Source organism: Sturnira hondurensis, unplaced genomic scaffold (assembly GCF_014824575.4).
Source record: "Sturnira hondurensis isolate 20B ecotype Veracruz unplaced genomic scaffold, ASM1482457v3 Scaffold0016617, whole genome shotgun sequence".
NCBI lineage: Eukaryota > Metazoa > Chordata > Mammalia > Chiroptera > Phyllostomidae > Sturnira > Sturnira hondurensis.
The window spans coordinates 5,038,895-5,049,262 of record NW_028089248.1 but is presented as its reverse complement, the minus strand read 5'-3'; the positions used below and the strand labels follow the sequence as shown (position 1 = coordinate 5,049,262).

The 10,368-nt window shown below is 48.3% G+C and overlaps 1 long non-coding RNA gene across 2 annotated transcripts; it reads right to left on the bottom strand.

The window, feature by feature from the left end:
- Nucleotides 1–2,640: 2,640 nt before the first annotated feature.
- LOC119001156 (uncharacterized) lies at nucleotides 2,641–9,282 on the bottom strand. 2 transcript variants are annotated; one of them, XR_005069497.1, is made up of 3 exons: nucleotides 8,929–9,282; nucleotides 7,545–7,641; nucleotides 2,641–6,479 (listed from the first exon to the last, which is right to left on the bottom strand). It is a non-coding gene; the product is annotated as an uncharacterized LOC119001156 (long non-coding RNA). The 2 variants fall into 2 exon arrangements; XR_005069496.1 differs by having other exon boundaries at nucleotides 2,641–5,930.
- Nucleotides 9,283–10,368: the final 1,086 nt, after the last annotated feature.

Below are 10,368 nucleotides of genomic sequence, written 5' to 3'. Positions count from 1 at the left end.
TCAAACTGATTGTCAAATGTTTATTCAGTGCCAAATCTGCCACACAAATGTGAATACCAGGAAGTGCTGCCCTCAAAAAACACGCTGTCTAGTGTGTTCGACCTAACGTTCGAATCCGGAGGAGTTGTGTTGTTGATGGGAAGAGTGAATCGGTTGACTAGAACTTTCTATCAAAGTTTAAAATACACCCAGCGTTTGATCTAGCAATCCTATCCCTAAGAATTTGCAGAAAAGGTATTCTCCACCCAAATTCGTTTGTACAGAGATGTTGCCCTTTGCAACATTGCTTGTCGGAGCAAAATCAGAAACAGGTGTGCATCAACAAACTGCCTGGGCAAATTAAGGGACGTGCACAACGGAATACCACTGCAGGTCCTCAAAAGAATTAGATCTATATCAGGTGATGTAACGACATCCAAAATAGTTGGTTGGAAAAATAAGGCACAGAACACCAGAGGGATAAGAGAAAGTCTTGTTTTTTATTCCATAGCCTATTACGTTACTTGAACTTTCTACTAGCTCAACCCAGTATGGCCGTTCCCTCCCTCCCACCCCCCACCACCCCCCAAAAAAAGAATTTGTACAGAGCTACTGCAGATGCCACCTGACCCACCTGAGGGATTGGGTGGTTCTAGAAGGCTTTCTAGAAGAGTTGCCTCCAAAGCTGAATCCCTACGGATGTCAGGTGGAGCTGCCCAACGAAAGGTGAAGACCTAACGAAGTGGATGGGGCAGTGCATGCAAACGCAGTTTGGTGGTGTGGGGTCCACCAAGTGCAGGGCTGAGTTAAGGCTGGAGAGGTAGGCCATCTTCAGCTATGCAGGGTCTTGGTACCCTGGGGAGGCGTTCATCCTGGGGGCAATACAGGTTTTAAGGGGAAGAGCAACAGGATTAAATCTGAAGTACAGAATACTTGGTCCAGCAAAATGCCTCAGGTATCAGACCTGCGGCACAGGGAGGCATGGACAGTGAAGGAGAGGGACAGGGCAGGGTTTATGGAATAAAACCATAGGGAACACTTGAGATCCTGCACATGTCAGTTTTAGCTAACATACACTCTTATAAAAATACAAAGCCATACTAGCAAAACTTGAGGAGCTATCTTGTTGGAGGTTAAGGGGTGGTCAGGGACACTTCCAGGGTGACTCTCAAGTTTCTGTTGCAAACGACTGGAGGAATAGACCTCAATAGTTGAGGAAGACGGTACCTCAGTTTTCCCTGGAGAATGGTGTAGGGCATGAAGCAGGAACCAGATGCCACAATCCAGGCCCCGAGGAATTTTCTGAAGGTTCATTTTTCTAGAAATCCCCCAAAAGATCACTTGGCTGGGGTAGGTGTTAAGATGCCTTTAACTATGGGGCTGGGGGCGGGGTGTTTAAAATGGTTACTGTGCCCTGGCTGGTGTGGCTTGGTGGACTGAGTGCTGGCCTGTGAACCAAAAGGTGCCAGTTCAATTCTCCATCAGGATTGTGAGCCAGGTCTCCAGTGGGGGGTGAACGAGAAGCAAACAATCAATGTTTCTATCCCTCTCTTTCTCCCTCCCTTCTCCTCTCTCTGAAAATAATAAAATCTTTCAAAAAAATAAAATAAAATGGTTAATGTGCCACACACTGACAGTGGCTGATGCCAATCCATTCGGGTCCCCCTCCCCTCTAGCCACCTGTCACTAGGAGTGGTCATGTGGTGTTATATCTGGTTAATAAAATATGAACTGAAATCTGCTGAGTGGGATTGTTAGAAAGTTGCAATTCCTGATAAAAACAAACTCATGTAAAAAAAAAATGTTGTCCTTCACTTTTCGCATTTTTCTTATTATCTGCAGCATGAACACGAGGCCCTGAAGGTACTATCTTACGACGGTGAGACAATGAGGTGTTGAACCAGTTATCTGTTGTCACACAACAAATTACTCCAAAACTGAGCGGCTTCAAACAGCAGCACCGTCTCAGTGTCTGTGGGTCGGAACCCAGGTGTGGCTCGGCAGGCTCACCTGAGTGCTTAACCACGGGGGCCCATGTGTAAGCTGACTCACTCCGCTGTGGGCAGGCCGCAGCCCCGTGGCTCTCCAGAGCTGCCTCGCAGCGTGGCCACTGGCTCCTCCTAGGAGTGATCTGAGAACCAGAAAGAACACACACGGCAGAAGCCATGTGCTTTTCATGGCTTAACTCCAAAATGGCATCTCATCACTTCTGCTGAGTTCTAGTAGGAGCAGGTCCCTAAGCGCGGCCCACTCAATGACAGGAAATTAATTACACAAGGGCAGGAGTGGCAAGAAGCTGGATCACTGAGAGCCGCCTCAAAGCCCGCCTAGCCCAGGGCCATGCGCAGAATTATGATCAATCCACCTAGAATGAGCAGAAAGCTAAGCCCCTGGGTCCCCAACAGCATGGTCACATAAGTTGCCCGTCACGGCCTACACCCCTGAATTCCTTAGAATGTGAAAGGAGGAAAATAGCTCAAAACAAGATACAGCTCTTCACCCACCAGGATAACATTAAAAAGACCATTAACATCAAACATTCATGAACAGGGGCATAAAATGATGTGAGCTAAATTTACATATAGCCTATGACCCAAGTTCTCCAATCTTAGTTATTTATCCAAGAGAAATGGAAACATATGTCCACAGAAAGACTGTATATTTGTAACAGCTTTATTTATAATAGGCCCAAATTGGGGAAAATCACCCACAAATGTCTAGCACACAGATTAGTACACAAATTGTGTTATAGTCATTTCATGGGACCCTATTCAGCATTTAACAGGAACAAATTACTAATACAACCAAGTGGATGAATCTCAAAAACATACTTAGCAAAAGAGGTCTGACACAGAAGAGCACACGCCGTACAATTTCACTTCATTCAGTTCCAGGACAAAACTGTGCCACAGTAGAAATTAGAGCAGTGTTCGCCTTGAGGTGGGGGGAGGGCGGCGGTAAGGGTGAGGATAAAACGAAAGGGGTGCGAAGGAATTTCTGGGCTGGAGGTGATGGTCTGCACCTCAACAGGGGTTGTGTTCCACAGCGTTTGCATGTGCCAAAACATAGCGAATAATGCACTTGAGATTTGGGTGTTTTACTGAATTTAAATCTTACCCAACAGGAGTCTGAAGCAGATATGCTGAAGTACATAGGGTAAAATGTACTAAGGCCTGCAATCAAAAAATAAAAATATAAAAGACTACATGGCAGATAAGTAAAACGAGTATATACAGTAGAATGTCAATGGTACATCCTAGGTGGTTGGCATACAAGTGATCACTGTATAATTCAAGTATTTTGTATGCTTGAAAATTTTCATGAGTTACAGAAAATAAAACCCACGAATTTAAGCCACTGCTCATTAGGTGTTTAATGATTTGCTGTCAGATATATCCCTGACTTGCAATAATGAAGGGTTCTCTACACAGTGGATGAAACTGGCCTTTATTCATTCATACATTCACTAAGTACCTACTATGTGCTAGATCCTGTGGCCTTGATGGGGTTATGCCCTTGTGAGCCAAACAAGGTCCCTGCTGTTGTGAATCTCACAATCTAGCAGAGAAGATATACACATACTATCATACAAATAAATGTATTACTGTTGTGATCACGATTGTGAAGGAACATCACTGAGGCTCTAAGGCCATTGTCAAGGGGACCTGACCTGTGGTGGAGGTGGGTTGGGGCGATCAGGGAGAAGTGTGTGATGGGTAGTTAATAAGGTGAAGAGGAATAGCAAATACTCAGAGAGAAAGCACATCATGGACAAATTAACCGAGGTCAAAGTGAAAGGAGAATATTGTGGCTGAAGCACCAAGAGAGAAAGAAAGAGTCCCATACACTGAGGATGGGTGCTTAGAGAGACCATTTTCACCAGCTTTTTTTCTATCCTCACCCAAGGACATTTTCTCACTGCTTTTGAAGAGAAAGGTAAAGAAAAACTGATGCAAGAGAGAAGCACTGAGCGGTCACCTCCTGGACACACCCAGCCAGGGGACTGGACCTGCCATCTAGACATGTGCTCTGACCAGGCACTGAACCCACAACCTTCTGGTTAAGGGATGATGCTCCAACAACCAAGCCACACCCGCCAGGGATCCAATGACTCTGCGGCTCTCCCTTACGTTGCTCAGGAGCTTTCCTGCGTGGGACTACAGTGGCTGCAGTGGGCCCCAGATTCACAATGAGCAATGAGCCCAGGTGGGAGCTTCCTAAGGAACATACTATGTACATGATTAACCAAAATGACTATTCAAAGCCACTGTTTCAAAAATTTTTAAGTTTTGGGGGCAATATTGGTTAACAAAGTTACACGGGTTTCCAGTGCAGATTTCTACGATACATGATCTAGTATTGCACGTGTGCCCGTGCTTTAGTCCCCACTATAATGAGGACCCAGGCCACCCCGGGGAGACGGGGGGCGGGGTTTTGGGGGTGAGATGTAGCAGCCTCCAACCCCACTCCCTCACTTTGATGCGCACAGCAAGGTTTCTGTCGAGGAGCCTTTTACAGCTTCTCTTTCTTTCTGGGAAAAGGAGAGTGGTTTCTAAACGTATTCCAAATATGTCCTGAGAGCCCGAGAGCCTTTGAGGAGGCCACTCCTTCCCCGGAACACTCCTTGCTGGGTCTCTGCATGGCTGACTCCTAGGCAATCTTTTACACACACGTAAATGCGTACATCACACGTGCTCTCGGGCCGCTCCACATCGCTCCGGTGAGGAAGCCCCACCCCTCGGGTGCAGCCTGTGGTTTTAGCATCTGAGGCACCTCTCAGCTCTGCCAGGGTCAGGGAATTACCAGGTTAAACCACGTGGGACTGCCTTTTCGTGGGTCAAAATATAAATGTGACACTGTTGAGGAAAACAACAGCTTTATTCAACTAAAATACGCACTACTAGTATTAACTGCTTCCCCCAAATGATACATTTACCCAAACATTAAATAATACATACCACATTTATAAAATTCAGTACTGTTAAAATACATTTAAATCCTTCAATTACCGCTTCTCAGCTGGTGAAGGTTGTTTCTTAGTTACAAATTACAAAGAGGGTGATAATTCACTGACAGAGCCAGGTGAGAACGATGGATGTGCAGAACCGCCGCCCAGTCCAGTGCGCCTCCCCGCGGCGGGCTGCGACGTCTGTGGTCGAACTTCCATCACGGGAAAGCGCAGGGTCACATCACACCTGCTGACCAGTGCGGTGACTTCAGCAGTCCGTCACCTTCACCCCAAGACCACCTCGTCCCACCCAACGCAGTGATTTTAGAGTGATCTGGATACCCGATTTCGACTTCTCGTCGACACTACTGTCAGCTGTACGAAAGCAGAGCAGTCTGGGTTAAAAGCAGTGAAGAAACACCCTTTCTGTGCACTACCGACAGTTCCCACCAGGCTCCCTTTTGGTCGAATGGTAGTTTTAACACGTTTGGGAACTTTACCAGCACCCAACCACTGTCCAGGTCACCTTCCATTTCATTTTTTGTCACAGCTTATGATGCTTTCATAAGGTCTCTGCTCTGTTCAACCTTAAGGAATGGGCATATCTCCAACCATGCAGTTTACGGTCATCCATCAGCTGGTGTTACCCACTTGTCCAATTGTTTTACCTTTCCTATTGCGGCCAAGTGTCGAGAGATAGTTGTAGCAGAAACCCCTAATTCTGCTGCAAGGCCTCGAATTGCTGTCTGGGGGTTAGCTTCCACTCTGGCTCTCAACTGATCCTCATTTAAAACAGACTTGGGTCTCCCTCGAGGCTCATTTTTCAGACTCAGATCCCCAGAACGAAATTTTTCAAACCACCACCGGACAGTCCTCTCACTAACAGAGCCTTCTCCAAAGACAGAAACGATGTTTCTACTTGCTGTGGCTGCACTATGCCCTAGTTTAAATTCGTACAAAAAAAGTATTCGCAAATCTTTCAACGATATGGTATTGTTCGCTTCTGTGGAGAAAACAAACAAAAACTCAATCAACTCATCAAAGAAAACTGAAGAGCGCAGCGTGATTACGAACAGTACACCGCACAGCTGGACACAGCCCTGACAGCCATTCCCCGTCCCGGCTGTCTCATTGGATCCAGCACCGCCATCTCCCTGCAGACCAGTGTCCGGGTCACTGCACTTGCTGTCATCAGATTCCTACCAGGCAGATGTTATTCCTAAGTCTTTTGGTTTTCAACAGGAATACAACTGCCAGTCATTTTATAAGCATCTACCATAGAAGACATGCTTTTGAACTCAAATGTGACCTGTGCTTCAAAATCCAGGAACTCAATGCCTACCAACTTTTCAGTACTATCAAATTAAGATCTCAGATCAATGTGCTGCTTGGAAGAAAATTCTCCCATAGCGGGCTGATAAATATTTGTTTCTTATGTTTCCTGAGAGAGGTTTTGTAGGTCTCCCTCTTCACTGTCTCACAGGATCGGAATGACTGCTACTTCACGACCTCTTTACCTTCTTTCTCCTACTTCTCCACTCTTGGCTTCATACTTAATTCTGGTGTAGATGAGTAAAAATAGGGACGTGAAAGAACTGCCGCCTAAGCTGAAACTCTCCCCACCCTCCCCCTTGCAGCCACGTATACTAAATGACACTAGAGTCCACTGTCTAGTGCATTGTTTAAAACACAACCACAGCCCTGGCTGGTGTGGCTCAGTGGATTGAGCGCCGGCCTGCAAAAGAAAGGGTCACTTGTTTGATTCCCAGCTAAAGCACATGGTCCCCAGTAGGGGGTGCTCACGAGGCAACCACACACTGATGTTTCTCCCTCCCCCTCTCTAAAAATAAATAAAATATTTTTAAAAAACCACCCCACAACCATAACACATATTTCCTAAACCTACTAAAGGCTTAAAAAAAAGGTTGTGTGTGGGGGAGAGGTTGTGGAGACACTCAGCAGAATTCAGTTCTGAACATCTGGACGGATCGGGAGCAGCGGGGGAAGGTTTCCTGTTTCGCAGCTTCTGTCCCAGTCCCTTGAAAGTGCATGTCCCTCCTCGTGACTCCTGCCTCCTTCCTGCCTCTGCTCCCAAGATGGTGACGTGCCCTTGCTCAAATTCTAAACTAAGCTATTTCAAACAAGTCAGTAATTAACCTTCCATTACAACAGCAGAACAGATCTGCCCTCAACCATAATATATTGTTATCAAAAAACAAAAGTATATTTATTATAAATATTAAGGTAAATATAAGTTAAGTGAGTAGCTTTTTAGCCCCTAATATACTGAAAGCAATTTACCCTGTTGTTCCCAAATGGACTAGATATTGGTGAGAAAGGTTTCCCATAGATTTATTAGATTTAATTTATGCAAGAAGCCAACTCTTCCACTTCAAGCAAACAGGCCAGTTAAGATACAATCAAAAAACAAAATGCGTTTTAATACAGAGCTAAATCCCAAAGGAAAAGAATTTCCCAAATGCATAAATGCCAAAGATCTACTTTAATAGATTTTAATGTTATAACTTCACAGCAAAAAAAATTTTTTTAACTCACAAAAATTAACTTTTATTCTATATAATAAAAACCATTAAAAAGGTGGTAAACTTTCAATTACCTGCAAAAGGTGATGATTTCTCTGAATTTTTTATTTGTAGATACTTTCTATTAATAAATAAATAACCACAATAACAAGATTTACATGCAACAGGAACCTGGAGGAGGAAATAAAGAGAAAATATATATCACATTTTACCATTTTATTAAACTTCTCATCCTGACCAGTGTGGCTCGGTGGATTGAGCGCCGGCCTGCGAACCAAAGGGTCACTGGTTCGATTCCCAGTCGGGGCACATGCCTGGGTTGTGAGCCAAGTTCCGGGTAAGGGACACACGAGAAGCAACCACACAATGATGTTTCTCTCCCTCTCTTTCTCCCTCCGTCTCCCTTACTCCCCTTCTCTGTAGAAATAAGTAAAACACTTAAAAATTAAACAAAAATAAGTAATATATTTTAATAAAAGACAGAAAATAATTCTGGCGCGGTGACCAGCCCCGGCTGCGGGCTGGCCATGCCGCTCCCTGCAGACCGGGGACAAGACAGTCCTCCGACGCGGAGGCTCGCCCGCCCCACCCCCGGCCCGGCCCAGGGTCTTCCCACCCCGAGCGGCCGTCCGCAGAGGCGCGGCAGTTGCGGCGAGCGCCCTCCGGACCGCCGCTCCGAAGCAGTTCTGCCCCAGGCGGTGTTCCCCGTCCCCCTCGGTCCCCCGGTACGGCAGAATGGCAGGCCGAAGCCTAGACACCTTCGGTCCTAAAGCCACCGGCCGCCGGAGGACTTCGGTTCGGAAAGCGCACACTAACTCCAGCCCCGACGCACAGCAAGGAACGGCCAGTTCATCTTTCGGGCAGCGACGGCGCTGCGCTGCACTTAGAGAAGGCGCCTGGGAAAACGGGGCTTGAATGGGAACGTAGCGTTCATCCTGTTCCACCCAAGGCTTAGGCCACGTTAATTATCTGGGCAAAAAATTATTAAAAACCATCCTGACATCGCCGATTTCTTATTTAAGTTTAATAGGAAAACGCCATTGCACTGCGGCCCCTTTTGTCACACTCGGGCGCGGAGGGGACAATTCGCGGTCCCCGCACCCGTCCGATCGGAACAAAGGCGCCCTGCCGGGCCCCACCAGGCTTTTGGAGACAGGACGCCGCTCCCACCGAGAACACGCGAGTCCCCGCGGAGCCGAGGAGCCGAAGGGCGCAGACCCCGCCACTGGCCCACGAGCCCCGGGCCACTCGGGGACCAGTCCACGCCCCCTTCCGCGCCGGCGGCCGCAAGACCCACACCCGCCGTCCCGCGGCCACCCCCGCTCGGCCCGCGGTCCCGCTCCGCCGCGCCCGCCAGCCCGAGGCCCGGCGTACCCTCGGCCGCCCGGACCGGCGACGCGGCCTCTCCACAGGCAACCGCCAGGGCAACGGCCCCCCGCCCACCGGCCCCCAGCCCACCTGTTGGTCGCATTCGGGGCACGACTTGGTGGCCATCTTCACTTTCTTGGCTCGACTCGCGGACATGCTCCCTACGGCCGCGGCCGCGGCGGCGGCTCGGGCGCCTCCCCGCCAGCTCCTCAGCAGCCTGGCCTCCGCCGCCCGGTCCCGCGCCCAGACTGAGACGCTGCCGGGTGCGCGCGCCCGCGCCGCGTGCGCGAGGCCGTGCGGAGCCTGCGTGAGGCGGGGCGGAGCGCGGCGCGGCGTGCGACGGCTCCGTGAGGCGTCAGACCGCGCTCCCACCCGGCCCACGCGGGCCGTAGAGCGGGTCCGTAGTCTCACGAGAGCGGCGGGGCGGACCCTCGGGCGTGACAATGGCCACGCCTCCTCTCTATTCGGAAGTCTGCGTGAGGGCGTGGCTCAAGGCAGCGACGGGCGTGGGAGTCGACCAATGAGAACACAGAATGCAGAAAGCTGCGGGGCACGCCCCCCCCCCCTCCCCGGAGGAAGGAGAATGGCAGTGTAGGAGAGGGAGTGGGAGATAAAGCAGCGGTGCTGGCGTTTACTTAACTTCAATAACTGTTAGCAGGTCTAATCATTGAGCACGTGTAGTACACACCTAATTAACGTGATGTACCCAGCGTCGGGGATTGAAAATTCATTTTTTTTTAGATTTTATTTATTTATTCCTAGAGGGGAAGGGAAGGAGAGAGGGAGAGAAATATCAATGTATGGTTGCCTCTCATGTGTCCCCTGTTGGAAACTGGCCTGCAACCCAGGCATGTGCCCTGACTGGGAATCGAACCGCGATTGTGTAGTTCGCAGGCCCATGCTCAATCCACTGAGCCACACCAGCCAGGGCGAAAATTCATTATTTTATGTAATAAATAATTGCCTAAAGCCCACTGTCAGGCAGATTTGAAATGCAGCAGCGTCTGCTCTTCAAAAAATGCAGTCTAGCCATTTAGACCAGTGTTACTTCCTGTCCGCAATGAATGGCCTGTGTTTTTGAACCCATCAGTCACTGATCTTACTAAATTAAGATAAAAATAAATTACTCTTAAAATGAAGTGAAAAAAACATATACAAAAGCAAGTTCATATTTTAAACACTCATTTTTAAAAAGATTTTATTTGTCTTTAGAGGGGAAGAGGAGAAAGGGAGCGAAATATCAATGTATGGTTGCCTCTCGTGCATCCCCCGCTGGGAACTGGACTACAACCCAGGCATGTGCCCTGACTGGGGATCGAACTGTGATCCTCTGGTTCACAAACCCATGCTCAATCCACTGAGCTACATCAGCCAGGGATTAACACTCATTTTTTTAATATGAAATAAAGCCAACATCAAATTACATTTCAATAAACAACAGGAACACACATAAGAAACAAACATCACCTGGCTGGTGTAGCTCAGTGGATTGAGTGCGGACCTGTGAACCGCACAATCGCGGTTCGATTC